The 22,029-nt window shown below is 42.0% G+C and overlaps 1 protein-coding gene across 4 annotated transcripts in view; it reads right to left on the minus strand.

The window, feature by feature from the left end:
• The window catches only part of MITF (melanocyte inducing transcription factor), a 96,729-nt gene that overhangs the window by 54,691 nt on the left and 20,009 nt on the right, over window positions 1-22,029 (minus strand). The window contains exon 1 of one of the 4 annotated variants that reach the window (XM_085590310.1): window positions 3,336-3,449. The exons of the other annotated variants lie outside the window; for them this stretch is intronic. The gene's annotated coding sequence lies outside the window, so the exon portion shown is untranslated. Of the gene's footprint in view, window positions 1-3,335; window positions 3,450-22,029 lie in introns of those variants that run through there. 4 annotated transcript variants of the gene reach the window in all.

Genomic DNA, 22,029 nt, shown 5'->3' on the forward strand with positions numbered 1-22,029 from the left:
AGCCATGCCCTGTTATCCTATCCAGCACTGACAAGCAGCACAAGACACAACTGAAGCTTCCAGGCTCTTACAACATCTGCTCACAGCCTTAGCAGAGAAGAACCTTTCAGTTGGTTACAGCAGCATGAATACTCAAACCTGTGACAGCCTGTATCTGTTCAACACCCTCAACGTGCCACCAAAATTTCCCCTGAAGTTCAAGAGTGGAGCATAATGAAAACACCTTCACTGACCATATTATTTCCAGCCTGGGAACAAAGAACTCCAGCCTCCGGTGTGCTTTTAATACAGGCTAATTTATTCTGAAAAAAGTAATAATTAAGTACACAAAACCAAAGTATGGAACCTGAAAAACACCTTCCTGTCTGGCAGAGCAAGTGCTTTCTAAGGACACGCTAGCTCCTAGCTGCTCCTGCTGCTAAAATCATTTACTAAAAGTAACTTGGGAAAAGCAAAGATGATCTCAAAAATACACAATGCTAAGCTGAAAAAGTTACACTGAAAAAAAAAAAAAACCACAAAGCAGAGCAAATAATTTAATCACAAGAATATATTAATGTAAGTCTATATCCAACTTGTTTGAAACTGGAGTCTTTAATATTTGAGTGATTATGTATGTTTCTAAAAATCTCACAAGTGTTTAGTACTACCAAAATGCCAGCACATTAAATCTTTACAGACTAGGATTGAGAAATTCCCTGAAACAAGAGGAAAAAAGCCCTAGGCAAAAAACCATAATAATCAATTTTCTCCACCCATCCCACCACATGCCTCTGCAGAACCAGCATCAGGTAAATTGGGGATTGCAGAGTCAGCCAGAATAAAGCAGTTCCCAGGCCAAAGGGCTTTCAAGCAGGTCCAAGACCTTGGTACTGTGGTGGCCCAGGACAAAAAATGCAGATGAAGCACTAGCAAGTGCCAGAAGGGAGGTGCTAACACCAAAACCAGCCTGACAGTTACTTCTTCAGGTGAACTGTACTAATCCTTAGTTAAGAAAAAGCTCAGTATACTACCATCAAAAATAAAAAGGCATTAAAAGGCTACTGTGATTCCAGTGAATGTTTGAGAGGGTGAAAAAAAGCCTTTTCCATGTCCACATGCAAACAGCTGGAGATAGCAGGGATGGGCTGACTAGCCTTAGCCTGATGAAAACACAGGTTTTAAGCACAAAAATTCCCATATTTATGATTTTCTCATTGCACTATTCAACAGCAGCATCATTTTATAAACCTCTCAAATACTACCCTCCAGGAAGCAATGGGGTTTTCCATAATCACTAGAGCACCAAAAAAATAATTATGTTGGCAGAAAACTGATAGGTTTTCTACAGCGAAGTCTCTTTATAATTTTTCATTTGAGATTAAATGTAATAAAGTTCCTTAGTACTAAAAAAAACAAATACACAAATGTAAGGTGGATCCCAACCTGCAGGCATTTTTGTATCAGTTAACATTTCACATGCAAAAAAATGTAAACAGTGAAGTTCAAGCCAGAACGAAGATCTTTCCTCATTTCAAATAAAAACATGAATATAGCTATTTATCTTAAAATATTTTGAGCAACCTGGTCTAGTAGAAGGTGTCCCTGCCCTTGGCATGGGGGTTGGAATTGGATTCTCTTTAAGGTCCCTTCCAACCCAAACAAATCTGTAATTCTAGGATTCCCAGTGGTGTTGAGAAGCATGGGAAGAAGACAAGGAAATGAAAAACAAAACAAAGTGCCTACAGAAAACAGATTTAAAACTGTATTTCCGCATGGCAACAAAGAAACATGCTGCTTGGAAACACCCTTCCATTTCTGTTTAACATAATGGTGGTGGGAATTCCTGCCAAAGTAAACGTCAAAAATTTGTTTGCCATGGAGGAAAACTGAGCAAACTGGAGTTCTGTGTGCAGAATCCTGTTTCAAGAGGGTGAAGGTTTCTTTGTTCCCTTTAATGCCAGGTCACTTCAAACTTTTGTGCCTACATACTTTACTATGCTTGCAAAACCTTCAAAACAATAAAAAAAAAGAAAACTTGAAGATGAAAAATTCTAATAACCCACTCCTAAAAAACAAAAAAGCCTTCCAACAAGCCATGTGTAAAAATATCACCAAGTCTGACATCTTTCTGATTCTATCAGTCTACTTCCAAAATTTTGGAATCTTTGAATCCAAAATATTATTCATGCAGTGCACAGAGAAGGTTTGTTTCAAAAAAATGTTTGCATGAAATCCAGAAAAAAAAAATAGATGTATTTACAACGTTGGTAAAAATTACATAATCTGTCCTCTTAGATGGCAGTTTCTGACCATTAATAACCGTAACTGCAGATAAGACCTTTTATTCAATTATCATGCTAAATTTCACATTTCTGTAAGCAGCATGATAAAGCAGCTCAATGACTCCTCCCCTGCTTATCTGTTATCCCAGTATCATTTCTGACACTAGAAAAATAATTGAAACTTTCTAGGTTGTTGCTCAGCTGCCCCAACAGATCCCTGTGCACTAACAAGAGTTTTCTTTCTGTATCTCTCCTTTCCAGTTAGGTCTCCTGCAATACCATGGTTTTAAATTTGTATCTTCAGCACACAGACATGTGGGCAAACAGCAATTCCTGAAATTTGTTACTTATTCAAGATATTTCTTGTGGTATTTGTCATAGCAACCTCAGGATGTAAACTCAAATTGCAAATCAGACTTTTAACTGCTGCAGGACTGGGAAGAAAAAGAGGCTGATTGAAATTATTAGACAGCAACTCTCACGGAGCATTTAATTCCAGCATTAAATTCAGGCAGGTACTCAGCACATCACAACCAAACTTTGGGACATGGTCCCAAACCCAAGGAAACCAATAGCAGTATTTTATTCTGATTTCCCATAGAATCTTTGGGCGCGACACAGCATTTTTAGCCAAAAACCTGCCTGCCCTTGCAGCACCTGAGGAAACTGCCTTTGCAGGCAGCATGGATCCCACCACGTACAGAGCCAGCTCTGCAGTCCACAGCATCTGCCACGGAGCAAACCCTGCCCCAGCTGGCTGCACATGAAAGCACATGCAAAAGCTCTTGTGCATGCTTGTTCAGCTGGTTTGAGAAAGAAAAAGAAATGAGCAAGAAAATATTGGAGTTTTTTGTGGCTCCAAGTCAGGTAATTTCTCTGTTTTCTTCCTACCTGGGCCAGGAGGAGAGAGGGAAAACTAAAACAGAATGATCACACACCACTGCTTCTCCATCTCTGCCAGCCAGCTGCAGGAGATGATGTGCAGGCACAACCCCAGGCTGGCACCAGGAGGGACAACTGCTCTGTGGAGCTCTGCTGCAGCTCAGAGAACAAAAAAGACCAAGGACTTACCCCGGGGATTCATCCTTTCACGTTTCAATCCAAGGCAAGGCAAGAGTTCCCTGGGACCTGAGCTCCTGGTGGCCACAGAACCAAGACTAAACAGAAAGGTCTCAGTAAGCACTGGCTTCCAGAAACTGCACTTCCACTCCTACCATCCACCTCCTAACCCTGCTGCTGCATTTGTGGCTGCCTTTGTTAGAACACTTCTGCAAATGAAAACAGATGAGTAACTATTGCTGCTTTAGCAAACTCCCAAGCCCATGGTCACTAATAATAGCTTTGTTCCTTTTATTACTAAACAAAACCAAAAAAAAAAAAAAAAAAAAGTTTAAATGCTTGTATAAAATGCACATTGCTGAATGTTTTCTTTCATTGATCCAGGGCTGTTTCCCCATATGAGCTTAGGCCCAGGACTCTGGAACAATTTCTGTGATCAACACGATGTGGAGTGATCTCAGGCTGTTCGAGGGGGCTTCCCTCACAAAAAAATTTTAAAAATCATGTTTTGTGCTCCTTCATTTGAGACATTGGGAGTTCAATTAAAAATAAATCTGAACAGAGACATTCTTGCACAAACTAGAGGCAGGTCTGAGCTGATGGATTCGGGGAGGCAGAGGAGCTCGGGCAGCTCCTGGTTCCTGCCCAGCCCTGACTGTGCCAGGAGCAAACAGGTGGCACACAGGGAAAGGGCAGCGTGTGGGGAAGAGAAAGTGGAGAAGGGCAACAAGAGAGGAAGAAAACAGAGAGGGGATGAAGCCATTGCTGTGAATTGACAGTGGGAGAACGACCGCAGGAAAGCCTTCCCTTGTGTGAGAAAAAGAAACAAGAAAAGCCACAAGAACTACTGTTGGTACAAAATCCTGCTTTTCCTCTCTGCAATCAAATCAATTACAAGAATTTCTGAAACCAATAAAAATAATAGGATCCCAAATTACCCCAAGCCTGCCAGGCTTTATTTGATGAAGCCTGCCACCACACACCCCCTTTGGCCTGGGGTCTGCTGTAGCCTCCTGCTCTTCCCATACTCATGTCCCTGGCCAAGCAAAGGACACGTCTCTTCCCTTCCTTTTTTTGGGGTGCAGGTTTTACACCAATCATGGATTGCAATGCAGCACAGCCAAGACCAAGGCCTCCGTTATCCTACAAATGGTGCTGGAAAATGACTCGGAGCCACTCAGCTTTGGCTGCCCATGCTGGAAGGTGAGTAGACATCAAGAAAAAAAAAATGCTGAATATTCAAAATCAAGCCACAGCATTTTTCCATCCTAAAGCCTCTAGGGGTTTTTAGCTTATTAATTTCTGTTATTGGGCTGACTGTTGCTGAATGATCCCAAGCATTGCATTGCGAATGTTTTTTTTTCACAGGAAGTAACCAAGCCAAAAGCAGCGAAAGCATCCTCTTGTTCTTGTGTGAGCCCTTTTTTATTTTTTTTCTCTTCGTTTATTTAAACAATAGCACCATGAAACAGCCTACAATAATGACTGTTACAAAATAGGAAGCTGAATTATTAGGCAAGCTCTGTCTGCGTAACTCAATCAGCCTAGGGAGGATATGACAGGCACGACCAAGACAAAGGACTGGACTCTGTGACCCCAGGCATCCTTCAGAATTCTGTTTCTGAGTTATTAAAACCTGAAGTTTGCTTTTGCTCCTTGATTAGAGGCACCACTCCTACAAGTGCAGCACCAAAGCACTGGCATTTCCCAAGAAAATGTATCACCAAGTGTGCACACAAAAAAACACTTTGGAGAGGCTGGGATGAGAACTCTACCTGAAAATAAGGTTCAAAATGGAAATTTCAAGTTTAGTATTTAACCTTTTGAGCACAGAGGGGATACACACAGCAAGAGAGGTAAATCATGAGGTAGTCTTTAAGCAAACACTCAACAGTTTTTGCAAACTAACAAAAAAATAGCTGATAAAAGTGGTCTGCATGCAGTTGAAAGGTTCAACTGCACAGTTCTTCAATCCTACCAAAAGCATCATCAGGACCAGCTCTGGAGGGATGTATTTTGTAACCAAGGGCAGCCACCCACCACCCTGTCATTACAACAACCCCACTGAAACTGTGAAAATCAGGTCTAAGTGCTGGGCTGAGCAACACTTTGGAGCCAACAGCAACACCAGTGACTGAGCAAGAGCAATACAGGAACCTGCAAGTGAATCATTAACGAGCAATGATTTCTCCATTACTCACTGTGGATATAGAGTTACTGTGGGTAAGATTTGTTTCTAAAAAAAGGGAACAGCCACCAACATGAGCACTAACACATTCATCAAAGCCCAGCACAACGTGGGAAGGAAAGAGGAAGGCACAGCTATCAGGCAGGCTTTGTCCAGAAGAGCTGCTCATTGAGGAGGGTTCCATGGAGCAAACCGACGTGCTGGGAGCAGCATCTCACAGCATCCCCTTCCACAGAGGTCACACATCTCACAGCATCCCCTTCCACAGAGGTCACACATCTCACAGCATCCCCTTCCAGAAAGGTCACACATCTCACAGCATCCCCTTCCACAGAGGTCACACATCTCACAGCATCCCCTTCCAGAGAGGTCACACATCTCACAGCATCCCCTTCCAGAGAGGTCACACATCTCACACCATCCCCTTCCACAGAGGTCACACATCTCACACCATCCCCTTCCACAGAGGTCACACTCAGGGGCTTGGGTCAATTGGGTGTTGATTTTGCATCACACCAAGAAATTATTAACTCATTCTACAAAAGGCATACAACTGTCAGGCTGCTGATAGAGATCAATAACCAGCTACTAAAACGTCAACAGTTTGACCTCTAGGCAAGTGTTTCCATACCCCTTCACCCACCTTCCACAGTAAACGCTCCCAGTACATTTTCCCCAAGCATTTGCAGTCTGTGCTACTGAGAATAAGCAACAGGAGAACTGAGCCGACATTCTCAGCCAATCTTTAGGCAAGATTAGCAAGCAATTAAAGCTGTTCTATGAGGAATTTTAAGTGCTATACAACTTCATGCCAAACAAGAGCTAGTCAAGCACTGGAATTTATTTTTTGCAATTCTGTTCTACACAGAAACAGAGACAAATTTAAAGAAAAGATTTTTTGAAGCGAGGATTCAACCAATTACTAAAACATCTATTATAGTTTAAATACTAATATATCTGAAAGAAAATCTGCATCAAAAAGGGACGTGCAAGGCTTTAGGATTGCTTGCAACAAGAACGTTTCAATTTCAACTTTACTGGGGTGTTTCAAAACACTTTTTGGTAATTGCACCCCAGCCACTTTGGATGCAGCACATCCTGGGAACACTTTTGAAGGCCAGAATTGAATCTCAGCCCCAAAAGCAAACGAGAGCTTTGCCATCCCTTACCTACAACCAGATCCACCAGGACAGGTAGCAGAGAATACAGCTTTTGTCCCAAGAGTTCATCATTTAGTCCCAGCTAAAAAAATCTTCATTAAGTTGCCAGGAAAACAAGATGGAATATCAGAGAAAGCCACACATTTCATCAGGGTAAGAGTTACAAGATGTTCAAGAGGAAAAGCTTGGTTTTAAGTACAACAGAAAATAAGGCAAATTTGGGGAACTGTCACTCCCAGCAACAATTGCACAGCTTGCATGGGTCTGACAATAAGGGTTGAAAATAATGATTTTCATAAACACACTCACTGGAGCAGAAAAAAATGTTACAATGAACAAAGCAAGTAGGCAAAGTTAAATAAGGTAAGTGAAGCCTGAGGTACAGTTTCAGACTGATCTGCTTTTCACATAAAGAATGCTCTAGTTCAAGATTAGGGGTGAGAAATAAGAAGTCATTAGCTCTTCTTCAAGGTTCATGATTCAAATCTGACAAAACACACACTTCAGTGTTTCCAAGCTTAAAGAAAATTCCAGCAGGGTCACAGAAGTCGCTATTTTTAGCCAGCTTAATCTCTGTGCACTCAAACACAGCTTTTGTACATGCACATATTTTGTTAGCACTTAAATAAAGGAAAAAAAAAAAACCTCTGCTACCAAAAAATTAATCATCCACAAGTTCTGAAAATGCAAATGAACTTTTCTCTTAATATTAGCTGCTTTTGAGTGAACAGCACTGAGAAACAGCCTATAGCTTTTCTAGCCAAAACTGCTACCGGAAAAAAACCGCCAGGTCCTGGAAAATATTCAGTGACAAAACCAAGAAAGAAGAATGTGGGAAGTTACCAGCAATTAATTTCTTCAGTAGGAAACAAACTCTTCCCACCCACGATGTACCTATCAGTGCAGCTGAGAATGTTCTGAAACCTGCAACATCCAGGCTGTGGAGTGCATTGGGAAGTGCCTGGCACTAGGAAGGAAAGGCAGCAGCCCCACAGCCCTGGCATGGCTGAGCCCTCTGACTAAAAGGAAATACCTCAGAAATCAGTGGGCCTGTTTTGGTTCCTTGGCTGGCTGCTCAATGCCAAGATGGTTTAGAGCTGGGGCTGTTAGAAGGGCAAAGCAAAGGGGTCAGACAAAAGAGGTTGGTCCAGAAGACCTCTGGGAGTCCCTTCCAACCCAAATGATTTCTGGTCCAGAAATTGTGACATTCAATCCTTAATTTCTTAATTAATTGTCATATACCTAAAAATATTTTGTTCATCCACATTAGAAAGGTTCAGCCACAGGATCAAGAACAATGTGGCCCAGGCACTGCATCACCCACTGGAAAGATTAATAAGAACATTTATAGTTGCAACAAGACTCTTGATCCTCTCCAGTAACTACTCTGTGCATGTATTGCTACATAGGCTCCACACAAGTCATTTATTCTCTGAGCCCTTGTTGTTAAATTCTTTATTAATCCTTGTAAATTTGTCTGTTGACCTGCAGTAATTTTAAGAGATTCGGAGATTGAATGTTCATCCCAGCCAAACCCTTTTAATAGAATTAACTAGAGATATAATGTAAGCTTTTAATAATGTTGACAACTACTAAAATCCAGTTAGCCAAGCCAACAAGAAACCACTGAAACCTTACACATGCTCTCTTTTCCTCATCAAGCACAGAACTTCACATGGAGACAGCAAATTCCCTGACTGCCTTCTTAAACACTAATGGATCAAATCTGACTGCACGGAGTCAGAATTCCCCTTCTTGCCCTGAAACAACAGTCAACCTTCAGCAATTTTCCTGCTCAAACCCAACACGTGCACACACACAGGTTGCTCAGCATACTGCTATTCCATAGCAGTGCCAGTGTGCCAGAGCACTTTTTATCACCTTTAAGCAAGTTTAGGAAAAGATTATGGCTTGGAGAAGCACCTTCTTTACTGAACATCAGTTTCAGTGACAAATCCACAATACTGAGTTAATAGTTATTCAGAACTGAAAACAAGAAGTACTTGACCAGTGTATATGCATTGGAAAAAATTAATCAGAATCAGTCCGAATCTCTCCTTGTTAGTTTTCTGTAAGTGGCAGAAATCTTCTAGCAGTCATAATTCATAACCAGCCATCATTTCTCTTAAGGTACGCCCCAAGGAAAACTTGATGTACATCCAAACTTCTGCAAGCTTGCTCCTTTCTGTTGGATGCATCTTTCATTCTTCCTAAGAGTGCAAATCATGTTCTGGAAAGGCTACAGCATGCCAGGGATTCTTAAAATAGAAAGGCTGTAGCTGGTGATACTGCAAATATAAATACAGCTATTGCTATAGCAGTGGGAGTAACAGCAGTGACATGGACCCAAAGCAGCCCAGTGGCCAAACTCAGCTGGCAAGCAGCCCGTGGCTTCCCAAAACACAAGCAGGAGAAAGGGAACTGCCATTGAACTGTCTGAATGGGCATAATGCACACCAAATGAGTTGTGGCAAATTCACAGCACAATCTAACCCTTGGGCTTTGCTGTTTCTAAATTTAGGTGTTTCAGTGCAGGAAAGGAGGTAGGAGAGCTACAAAAATGCTTTAGTAAGGTAGCACAGCGAGCTGATTGCAGATCTGTGTAATTTTGACCTTGCTGTACCAAAAAAAAAAAAAAAAAAAAAATTGCAGCTGGGGCATCATGTCCAAGTGCCACTCTGGTATGAGCAAGGAAAAGCACAAACCTGGCTCTCTGTAACTGCAGCCTTAAGAGAAGGATACAAACACCAAAACAAGAACATCAAAGAAAAAAACTGACTGAGAAAGGCTTATCCAAACTAGCAAAGCCTCTGAACCTTAAAGTCTGCTTAAAAATATTAGATGTCAAAGTTATCAAAGAACACCACCAGTCAGAACTGTGGCCAAGGCTAATATAATAATGTCATGTTTATTTTTGTCCCTGACTCCAGACTAGGTGCTCTAGCTATATTCGTGCTTCTTGTAGCACTTTAAAGGAAACACACACACTGACTGAGCAGAGCAGTAGAGGGTGTATTAGATGATCTATTCCAGACAGCAGCCTTGCTGCACCACCAAATTAATAAGCCATTTCAGTCAACAGAAATATCAGAGCATATCTTGAGAAACACTTTTTCCAAGCACTTTAAAATTACTGTTTCTATTGGACTAAAGACAAACAATGTTCCATACATTTTGAAATAATTTAGTAAGCCTTGTTTGATGAACTATAATAAAAATATTTCAAAAACATCATCTAATAGGTGACTAAGCCTTCAGACATGTGAAGATCTGGCCAGTGGTCAGAGCCACTCAAGCACAGAATCCATCTGGCAGTGTCACTCATGCCACCAGACACTGCAGCACAGACATCTTGACACAGCAAGTCTTCCCAAAACTCCTGAAGAAAACTCATGATCTCTCCAGTTTCTGCATGGAACAGAGCACTGGTGGGGACAGGGGAAACCTCAGTGCCCCAGTACTTGCCTCTGATTTCAGCTGCATTGTCACTGACTAGAGCTCAAGTATTAATGTGCTCTAGACAAACCAGCAAATCCTACAGAAGCCCCCACTTCTCACATCTCCTCCCTAAGTCAGGCTTTGAGCTTCAAGACAAAGTTGTCTGCCTGTCTGTATCCTCTTTTCCTCCTTCCAGCTTGGTCTTTCTTACCCCTCACCCCACACTCAGGGTGACAGGCTGCAGATACCATGAGCTGCACTCGGGCACCCGCAAGGAAAGTCATTGTTTAAAGATCCTGGGCCAGCACTGCAAGACTCAAAGGAGATGGCCCAGATCACCCTTGGTCAATCTTGACAGTATTCAGTACAGCTCCTTTGCCTTGCCTAAATATAAAGAAAATCAGGACAGATGCCTGCAGGATGCATCCACAAAGTACTTGTTAAGAGCAGCTGATGAACAAACACGTTCGGCCGAGACATCAAAAGTTATATTCTTATAATAACAAAAAAGCAATGTGCTGGCAGCCACAAGGATCACAGGGCATGAGCAATTCCACAGTTTGCAAGGAGACTGCTTCTTTAGATCAACAGCAACACTTGGAGGGGAATGCACAAGCTTCTAGCAGATAAATTCTTCATTAGGCTTCCTGATGCTCACAGCACTCACCAACACCAGCCTCCAAAACACACCTTTTTGGTATTGGTATTTATGGACAAGGCACAGGACAAAGCCATTTCTCTCCTGTGAGCTCTACAAGGTTATATTCCAGTTCCAGCATCTACAATGTCACATGATTAAGCAAAACTACCAAACTATCAGAAAACACTGCTTGATGGCTGACAAATCTAAAATACCATGAAGTACATTGCTGCTCCAAAAGCATGTCAACATGTGGATCATCTTTAGCAACACTGACTCGTTGCATAAACCAAGAAAAATGCTGCTATTGTGGAAGAACTGAGATGTTTCTATGGTAAAGTTCTTAAGGCATTAATTGATTCATTTCCACTGCATTTTTCAGGAGCCCAGGTCTTAGATGCAAAGCTGACTGCTTAAATTCTGTTCGTCTTGGGGAGGGAGGGGGTGGGTGACAGGAAATAATAGTTTATGAACAGAATAGAAAAATGCAATCAAGCCTCAGCTTCCAATTCAGTTTTCCTTTGCTGTATGATGGGAACATGCAAATTTAATGCTGAATTCCTCCTTTTTCATGACAGAAACACAGCAAGGCTTTAACATCACTGGCATCATGCAGTACAGCCCTCATGCTAGATCCTGGTTACCCCACTTCTAGTCACAGAAGCAAACAGCTCTGAGCAAACAGGCAGAAATAAATCACAGTGAGATGACAGCTACAAAGCACACAGTATGGTTAGTTTGGGTCATGGATATAAGGATTAATGGATAGCAAACAGAGGATAAAAGAAAAAAGTGTCAGAGAGGTCAGAATCACTTGTCACCCTATCCTGAACACAAAACAAACTCATGTCCTGCCACAAGTGCTTGCTCTCCACCCTAGCCTGGTCTCAGAAGTGGACAGTTCACAAAATCTTTACAATTTCCACTTTTGAACAAAAAGTTCTTAATACAGAGAGCAGCCTCTCCTTGTCCTGCAAGCTGAATTTCTAACTACTACTACCATTCTTTCTTTCTGTATTATTTTCCTATCCTTTGCTCCCCAAATTAAGTTCACAAAACAAGAGTTGTGGTGATCACCCTTGGGTTTGTGCTGTACAATACACCATACAGTAGAGAGGTAGAGCTGGGATTCCTTTATACTGTGAAAACACAAAGAACCAAGATCTGGCTATTAGGCACAAAGCTACAGAAATTTCATTTCTTCAATACTAAAAAGAGAGGGCAAAGAATAAAGTGAAGAGAAGAAAATATAAAACAAAAAGAATAATGTAGCACAAAGAGGCCTCCTCCTTCAGGAGAAAAGGGTACAGGAAAATGCAAGAAAAAGATGCAGAGAAGAAGCTGTCAGGACAGAGTCAGTGGGTGAGGAACAATCCCAAGGGATGTGGCACAGGTGGAGTCTGAAGCATCAGCAGCATGAGAAAGGTAAGAGACAGGGTAGGTGAGGTAAAAGGCAAAAAAAGACAGGGCCAGAAAAGTGTGGATAGCACAACTGAATATCACCATAGTAAAGATGGAAGAATAGCTGTCTGGATGTATGTAGAGATAGATGGGACAGGAGATGAGTATTTACAGGCTCAGGAAGAACTTAACCATCAGATCTTAAAAAAAGGGAAGTAATGTAAAAAAAAACAACATTGAAGAATTGACAAAATAAGGACAAGAAACCCCAAAGGCTTTTGGCTTTGTTCTGTTTAAGGAAAGGACAAGTGCTGTGTAACAAAATCTAGAGTAGCTTCACAAAGTGAGCTAGTCAGAGTTCACTCTCCATGCATGGGACCATGAGAAGAACACTTCCCAGCCCCAGACATGAGCAAACAGTACAGAAACTTCCCTTCCCAGGAACCTGAAGGATGAGAAGCAGCCTGCTGTTGCTGTTATTGTCTGCCAGGCCTCTCCAGCTCAAAGCTCCAGCACTGACTATTGAGCTGTCCCCTACCTGTCAAAGAATACCATTGACAGTAGCTTAAGGCCATGATTACCAGTAATTGCAATTAATCCAGCTCTGGCTGCATGGAGGGAAAGGTTGTTTGTGTTCTGAAATATTCTGCAATAAACTCTTATTTTACAATCTCACAGGAGAGTTTTACTTGATGGCTCTAACATCAGATGAAATAACTACAGGACTTGGTGAGGACAAGGATCCTGCTCCTCACTGCTACTCATCTCCATCACCTGAGGGTAAGCTGTTCCCTTCTCTCTTTATTTCCCCATTTGCAAAGTAGGGATGATGATAAAGGTATTTTTTGAACTATAATACACAGCCACTGTTGTCCAAGCGCAAACAATGGTCCCTGTTCTAGAGGAAATGGAGAGGAGCCAAATGCTTGGATGTATAATCCAAGCAGAGCTGCACCAAGGGAGTGCAGTCTGGCAGAAGGTGCATGGCAGCCCAGAGATGCTCAGCAGCACTGGCATTAAGGGGAGGAAACAACCCCCACCCCTGACTGCTCTCCCCCTTCCTCCCTGCACCACCCAGAACAACACTGCACACACGTCACATTGCACTGCTCAAGCAGCTCAGCACTGCCAGTGCTTAAGCTCCAGACACACATATAAAAATAATTACAAAAAATGCTGGGATGCTGGAAAATTTGCTTTCATATTCACAGCATGTTCCTTTTGCCTCTGCAGTTTTCTTCTGATGCCTCTGCCCAGACACAAACCGAAACTGGTTAAGTAACAGTGCAGTTCACCCTTGATGATGCAGAGTTTCTAATGAGGGACTTCCCAAGAAAATAATACCCAGACTTTGAGTAATAATTATTCATGCACGTTATAAATAAACACAGCTACTAATACTTTTAATTAGATGGTTTCCACCGACAAGTTATGTTCCCTTTAAATATTTACGTTGTGAAAAGAAACCATTCAGCATTTATCCAGTGATGGAGGAGTTGAAGAGTGGACTTATATCAAAATGGACTTACTGGAGACCCTATTACAGCTTTCTCTTTCTGACTGATAAAAAACTGATGAGGACCAAAAGCATTAATACACTCTATTACAGACATTTGAACAAAATTAATTGTTTAAATGGGTAAAGGTTTGCCCACCTGCATAAAAAGTTACAATAATATTTTAAACTATTAAACAAAGCAGCTGCTGAACAACTTGTGTCTGCAATTCCTGACAGCTTCCTGTACTCAGGCTTCTATTTTGCCACATTCCCTTGAGCACACTGGGTATTTTATCCACTATCTGAAAACAGTTTATTTATCAAAGTCACAAAACCTAAATCTCTCTCTGTATTTCCCCCTCCATATTAGCATATCAGGGGGGTTATGCACATTCACTCATACATACACCAAATCTCTGTTACTTAATTACTTGTTTGCACTGCCACAGAGCACAGGAGCAGACAACATCAATCAGCATCTTGTACAAACAGCACCACATAAATAGCAAACGTGACCACTCATGTCCTGAAAAACTTTAATTATAGAAGACAGACAACATAAGAAACATGAGGGAAGACAGAAGAGTGCCAGGAGACAGCAGCAGTCCTCACAATAGATGCTAGCCAAAGGGTTTGTTTGTCTTTTTTAATAATGACAAAAAAGCCTGAACCACTTCATACTGTGAATCTCTTCTTCCCTTTGAAGGAAGGAGAAATATCTTTTCCATATGAAATGGTCAAATCATTTTGATGCAACAAAGCCAACACAAAGTTTTTCTTGAAACAGCATTGCAGCTGGGATTCCTCCCTCTCCTTCCTCCCCAAGTGCTTCTTTGCTGACCCTTCCCTTCACTTTCTTTGAATGAAGTTGCCATAGAAATGCTGCAGCAGAAAGTATCTCAAGATCATCTTTACCTGCCAATTTATCTCCTGCGCTCCAACTGAAGATCTTGAAATAATGGAAGACAGATGGCAAAAAATAAGCTAACAAGTCTCTTTCTATTAAGAGCACCTTGTTAAACAACCCAAAGAAACTGGAGAGCTGGGACAAAAAACTACTATGAGGAAAGAAAGGCAGGTAAGCAGATTCAGCCAGACACCTGCTGCAAAAGCTTTGTGAGATGACTCACCCCGTGTCCTGCTCCCCTCTCCAGCTTAGCTCAACACTGGATCAGAGGGATGTGCTACACATCAGGAAAAAAAGGGTGGAGTTGACAGAACATTTCCTGGGCAATCACAGGAGCAATAAGCAGCCTGTTTGTCTACCCAGTGCAATTACAGAAACAGCAGCACTGCTCAAACACACTCAGCACACCAGAGAGCCCTGAGAACTGCTCCATCAGCCTCAGCTGCCCCAGTGCAAGAGGCTGGACAGAATCTGTGCCTGGGACAGCAAGCTCCAGAGTACATGGCATCCACTGGGAACAGTGCAGAAGCTCCTGTGTGCCACTAAGAGCTTAAAAACATGACACCCACTCTCTGCCATCTCTCAACTTACAGCACAGTTCCCTAACAAAATCATTTTAAATGGCTCACAAAGATAACAATAATGGAACTTGATCTGTTGGACACAGCAAAAACTTGGGAAGGGGAAGCAGATGTGCTGTAACACAAGACAAATCTGGAATAGTGACTTCTAAGATGGGAAGGAAGAAGGTGAAGAATATGTTAGGAAATTATGGCAACCAGTTCCCTTTACTAACAGACAACACCACCTCCAAGCTGAAATAGCAAGTATGAGAAGAAAGGGATGGGGAGCATCCTGGGGACAGGAAGATGGACCATGGAAGGACAGATAAGGAAAGTTCTCACAGTGAAAGATATATATGACATACTTAATTTCAAGTCAGAAAGAATGGGCAAGAGACAGATTCTAAAGGCTCTGAGTTCCTCTTTGTGCTGCATAAAAGGCCTAAGGATCTTGTAGGGATGCAGTCCCACTTATTTCATCAGAAGGGCCAAAGGCACAACAAAGAGAGACTGAAGCCAGAGAGAGAAGATCAAGCAGAAACTCACCTTGACATCAGCTCCCAGCCAGGCTGCTGACACCTGCCCTAGAAACCCTCCTGGAAAAGCTTCTCCAGGCTGGAATGTCTCACGCTCCCCTGCTGTCTTGTACCTCTCCCCTGCTGTCCTGTTCCACGGGGAACAGGACTCCCAATACCCCATCACCTCCTCTCACACATCCAGCCAATACCTGCACATCCTGTGCTATTCATCTTTCTCATCTTCTCTTCATCCTCATAGCAGAGCTATTACCTGCGACACTCCTAATCACAGTTAATTGGGTGTCTGCTATATGGAAGAGATCCATAATCTTCAAAGCATCTCCCAAACAAACTGGAGCAGGAGAGATTTCCCCCTCAGCTTATGGCATTTGGCAAGAGCACAGCAGCAGACATTACACCAAGTAGCCTTTTTGCTTCCACTCCCTGAGTCACAGCCCTATGCATCAAAGATTGATTTCACACCTATCTGGGATGAATGAGCTTTTCCTAAACGTTTATGACATGCTTAAGGGGGAAAAAAAAAAAAAAAAAAAAAAAAAGGCAGCAAAGGGAAGGAATGACTCACCAAGTATTTGCTAATCTATAGCTGATCTGCAGAAGTTACATTTGTATCGTGTTTCAGAAATAAACGTGCAGATTTCAACACTAATCTCAGACCTACAGCACAACACTCCAGAGTTATGGTTACCACAGCTGCTGGATGGACAAACGACACACAGTAGCCTTCTCCAGAAGACATGAAAATACCAAGGTACACAGATCAGTTAGAAATAAAAGGCTGCATTAATATTACATATTCATAGGTTCGAGGTTTTTTTCTTGAACTATGCTGTAATCCCCGCTCTCTTCTATTAGGTGTAAATGGCAGCACAAACTCAGCAGATTCAAGTTTATTTTATTTCTTTTTAATCATCAAAATTCTTCTCAGATTTCCAGAAGGACCATATTGTCTCTTCCCATCCTCAAAGGTATTTGGCACAAGAAGAGGCAACGCCTGTACCAGAGCTGAGCAGATAAACTGTCTCCCTTGGCTGGCTGAATCACTGTCTTAAATTAAGCACAAGGATATGGAAAATCCCAAGCTTTCCTTTGCCTCCCCGTATTCCTACTCCCTGTTTCAAGGGGGGAAGTCCTACACAACTTCAGGAATCAGTTTTGCCCCCAGGTGCAGACAAGTAAAAGTACATGACAGCAGGCTCCAGATTCCTGCTGGAGAAAACATTCCAGCAATGTTTTCTTCTCCCAAGAGCAGCCCCTGAAGTAACATTTAGGAGATGAATCCATGCAGAATCCAACCACACAGGTGGTCTTAATGCAAGGAAAGTGACAGTAACACTCAGAGCCACACTTGGAGCAGAAGTTCCTTGTTTAGAGAATCCTGAAAATACCCCAGCATTTTTGCACCACAAATATTGAAGCCTGAAAAAGGTGAGCAGAAAGCAACGGCAGCTACAGAAAAGGTTTTAAATTGCTGAAAAATCCGTTTTTCATTGAAAACACCAAGGTGGGGAAGGGACAACGAGGGAGGTTGGACCTACCAGAGCCAGTGGTGCCAACAAATTGAACTCTGAATTAGGAAGATGAGAATTCACACTACAGACCACACCACTAATCCCAGCAACCTTCACAACAGCTATTATAAAAGTGCAATAAAAGAAAGTAAAATACCCAGTTATTAGGGAAGCTTATCCCCTGCTATTCCCAAAGCACAGAGCTGTGTCCTCTCTAGCAGATGCTCATTTGCCTCAGTTATCCAAGCACGTCCAACGCTGCCAACCCCCAGCAACAACCCAAGAGCAGTGATGTTCACAGGATCCAGGCAAAGGGTTCCCCCTCCCAAGCAAAGCCACACACATCACTCCACACTCTTTCATAGAAACTCTTCCATTTTCCTTAATAAGCCAAAGATTTAGGACTGTGCTGTCCCACATATAAGAAACAACACAATCTTAACAACAAAACCTAAAATATGCACAAAAATAGAGATGTAAAACCTCAACATCAATGTTTCTCTAAAATTATAGCCATTGATAAGTTAGTAGACATCAAAGCAGACAGAAGACAATTCTGCAGTGTTCACACCTCATGCAGAACCTCCATGTTCCAGACAGAACCTCCATGTTCCAGATGTGATGAGACACAAAGTTCATCATGGTAAATCAAGTTACATCCCTTTACGTCCACCAAAACAAGGTGGGGTTTCTATCTGGTTAGAGGTTTTCTTATTTATTTTGGTTAGCTAGTTTTAGGGGGTTTTGATACTTTTCCCCATCTTTTTCCCTTTTACTTCAGCAAACCCAAAGCCTTTTTGCTAGTTTTGATGCTTTCTTTTCCCCAGCCCTATTTTTACTGTGTGTGGGCACTTGAATTCTCTTTTATTACAAAAGAATTAAGCACTCAACAACCTTAAAAGCCGTGTTTCTTTTCAGTATGTTGTTCCTATTGTATTCCTTTTATGTTCCACTTCAATGGCTACTAACATACCAAGCCCAGGACTTTGTTTTTTTTTAAATGAAGCAGATCTCCTGACAGCACTGGCAACAGAAGCTTTGCTTGAACAGAGGAACCAACAGTTACTCTTAACAGTGCGTGGTAATGAATAAGACAATCCCCATCAACCCGGCTAATAACCACAGTTTCACACCTTACAAAAGTCCTGCTGCTTGGTAGGCAACCTTCAATTAACTCCTACTTTCTTATTTAAATATAGTTTCCTGACCTTACTGGTGACCAAATCCCTTTTGGCTAACTCATGAGAGCATTTTATTTTGGTGGGAAAACTCAAAAAATTCGGCTTTCATTCAAATAAAATCTGAAACTGACTTCAGGCTCTCTTGTGGACTTAATGTCACTAGGGAGGACTCTGATCTTTCGCCAAAACATTAAATCTTCCTCTCCACCAGGCAAATTCCCACTGGGTAACAGCTGGAAAAGAGCTGGATGACTGACACACAAATCTAACAACTGAAAATAAGCAGATTGATCTGTTATTCCCATTCTTGCCAGCAAGTGTTGCTGTTTACCAAGGAAAAGCAAGAATGGGGAAAAAAAAAACCACAAGGAAAAAAAAGTATTGCTAAATTTTCTTATTGTGTTTGTACCCAAATCTTTCCATGCAGAATTCTGATTCATCAGTTGAAACTCAATGTGGCTTCAGAAGAACGTGCTTTCAATTGCTTCTGAAAGCAGAAAGCTTGCAGACTGTTTTCTGAAAAAAAAGAACATGCATATGATCTTCTGCAGTGTTGATAAGCACATAGCAAATGCCCAGGGAAAAATTTGTGTGGGGAGGTAACTGCAGAAACTATACTTAGTAACAGAGTTCTGCATCTGTTAAACTAACTCTGTTGGCACTGCGCTGAAAATTTATATTCACGAACACGTGTTCCAAATGTTGTGAAAAAGATACTATTTTAAATCCTGGTTTATGTAACCTGAAACATCTCTGAGAGCTCATGGAGGTATTTTCACTGCAGATCAAGGTGGAGCAGAGCCTGGTGGTCTCAGCACAGTGGGGACTCAACAAGAGCCAGTGGTGTGAGGGCAGCAGAAGCCCTCAAATTAAAATCACAGCAAAAAGCAGAGCAAAGCCCCAGCACCCACAGAAACAGGTTATACAATCACAGGCCTAAACGTGGATGAAAACTAAGGCTTTAAAACTGGGGTTTTGCTGTGTAAACCACTACCACTCAGCACGGGGAACCGATCTTTAGCAAAACATTCATGCAAATCCTCAATGTCCAGGATCCCATGACATTCTGTTTTCTGATCATGCAGCAACATAGGATTCCCAGACAAGCAATAAAGCCTTTAGGAGGCCTGCAGAGGAAAATAATATAGTGCAAACCTCGTGTGTGACAGTGAATAAGATAGGAACTTCTTCTGAACACAATGAAACATTAGATCCCCAGTTTATAGACAATTATATTGATCAAACTTCCAATACTTGTTTTAGCCATCTTATTTCACTCTTAATTTTGGTAGGAGAAAAGTTCATTACAGACTATTCCTTCAGCCACATTTTAAGTCCTCGCATTTTATTTTTGGACACTCTCAGAAGCTGGGTAGAAGGTTCCTCTCTCCTCAACACATTGGCAGTGCCTCCAAAAGTAGACCAAGCAGAAGACATGGCAAACTGCCCATTTTTGCTAACTCCTTTGTGGTTATGCCTCTAAGTGCCAAACAGAACTGGACCCCTGGATGCTGCTGTAAGTAACTGCTGTCATATGGAATAAGACCATTCACCTCTAAACCCATAGCTGAAATCTCATCAAATGGCTGAGAATCATCTCTGTGCTTGACAGCACCTGAAGACCACTGTGACACCTTCCTGCAATTATAACTGAACATATGAGAGACTCTAAGCTCAAAAAATTTTGGAGAAAGAAAGAGAGGGAGAAAAAAAATAAAGCCTGAAAGTTGCAGGGACTCCAAAAAAACTGGTTTTTACTCAGTTAAACAGCCAAAAGCAGTATTAGATTATACCACCACACCAGATTTGCTCAGAACCCTTTCCTCCTGGCTCTCAGGGGCCATATCCTAGTACCAGGTCTAAAAAGCAGCCTCCCCCTTTAACCACCATCCATTAAATACTTTTCCTTAAAGCTGATGGTACAGACAAGCCCTACAGTAGTCACAGAGAAGGTATTTTTTTCTTGCTAAGCCATCCTCATGGCAACAGCCAGAAATACCCTTCAGTAACCCCTACGTGTCAACAAGCTCCATTTCAGCCCAGGCTGTTTGGTATAGCAGTTCTTTCACAAGTCTCTGGTGGGACTGTAAATTCTGGCAGTGTCAAATACATTTCCTTTTATTACAAAACCATTTTGAAGCCATCAGAAAGACTTCTCATTTGTAAACTAGCACTTCTATATTTAGGATGTTACTTGGATTACAGATTTATTTTTTCTTCCTGACACTGCAGAAATGGAGGAAAATAAAAGACAGGAACACTAGCAGAGGCGAGCAGGCAACTTTTCAAATACTGGAAAAGGGTTTAAGCTCTTGGAGAAGGGGACTGTTCCTCTGGATTTGAAGGAAAGGCCCAATTCCCAACTTCCAGATGAAACACTGTCCCTGATTTCACCCCTCTGTAAAATGGAAACTCTTCCTCTGGCCAGGCTCACCTGCAATGTGACTTGTGGTTTACTTCAGAAAGCAAAGGTCAAGGTGTTACAGGGATGTGGGTGAAAACCCAAAGATTCATTGAGTACCCAGTCAGGAGAGGACCATAGACTCCATAACTCCTTATTTCTTCTCTGCTGAAAGCATAAATAGCATCTACTGACCCCACAGTCAAGCCAAGGGAAACAGATCCCCCTCACAAGGCATCTGCTCCCCAGAGACTTTTAGAAACACTGGACTAAGTTGTTTTAACATGCACACTGAAGTACCCGAAGTACATCATGATATGGACCTTGTGAGTCAAATAAAATATGACATATAGTTGATAAAAGTACAGTTTTCAATTTTTCAACTAAACTAAGACACTGGGAGAACAAACAAGTCTCCTGTACATGCAAAGACGAACACAGAACACAGCTGGGCATGAGAGACTGCTACATAAATTCTAATTCAAACTACCAAACACAACTGACAGGATAATGACTAATACCCCATGTAAAGCAAAACTCTTTCTTATGGACTTGGGAGATTTTTGGTGTCTTGGTCTAGATTCTCCCAACTCAGATGAGTTTGTTTTCACCAATTCTGGAATAACTCACTCAATTACCTTCACAGGATAAACTATATCCAAGATTTTGATTGCTTGACTAGAACCTGCTCTGCTGCTAAAACTAACACCAAGGCCTACCCAAATGGCTTGGTACAAATAAACTGGGGGAGGACTGCATATATTACTTCCCAGATCTCTGGATAGACTTTTTCTGGGGGAGGAGGGCACTGTTCCAATAGTTTCTTAAAATTACGGCAGCAGAACAGAGTGTGAAGCTGGGTGGCAAGGAGCTGCCAACACATCAAGCACTTGCAATGATTCATTAGTCCACACTTTGAGGAGTTGCTCCTGGGTTGGAAACAACAAGAGAAAGAAGGAACGAGACATCCAACCTGCCAGAGCTTGGCTGAGTGGTACCCAGATCCCAGGTGCTGGGCAAGGGCACGGGAGAGGCAGAGTCACACTCTGTCCTGTTCAGCACCCTGTTTCCAGTGGGAAAGGGCACAAGCCCAGCTACTCTCTATGCTCTGCTCCCCTCCAGCATCCACAATCATTAACTGAGGGACAGAGCAACCCCAGTCCAGCTGCCCTCGGTGTCTGGTTTGTCCATGAAACTGCCCAATCTTTTAGAGCCTTTCAGTACAATCTACCTCCATACCAAACACATGTGTTAACTACCTGCTTAAGCTTATTACTTT

This window comes from Lonchura striata, chromosome 12 (genome assembly GCF_050655825.1).
Source record: "Lonchura striata isolate lonStrDom1 chromosome 12, ASM5065582v1, whole genome shotgun sequence".
In the NCBI taxonomy this organism is placed as follows: domain Eukaryota; kingdom Metazoa; phylum Chordata; class Aves; order Passeriformes; family Estrildidae; genus Lonchura; species Lonchura striata.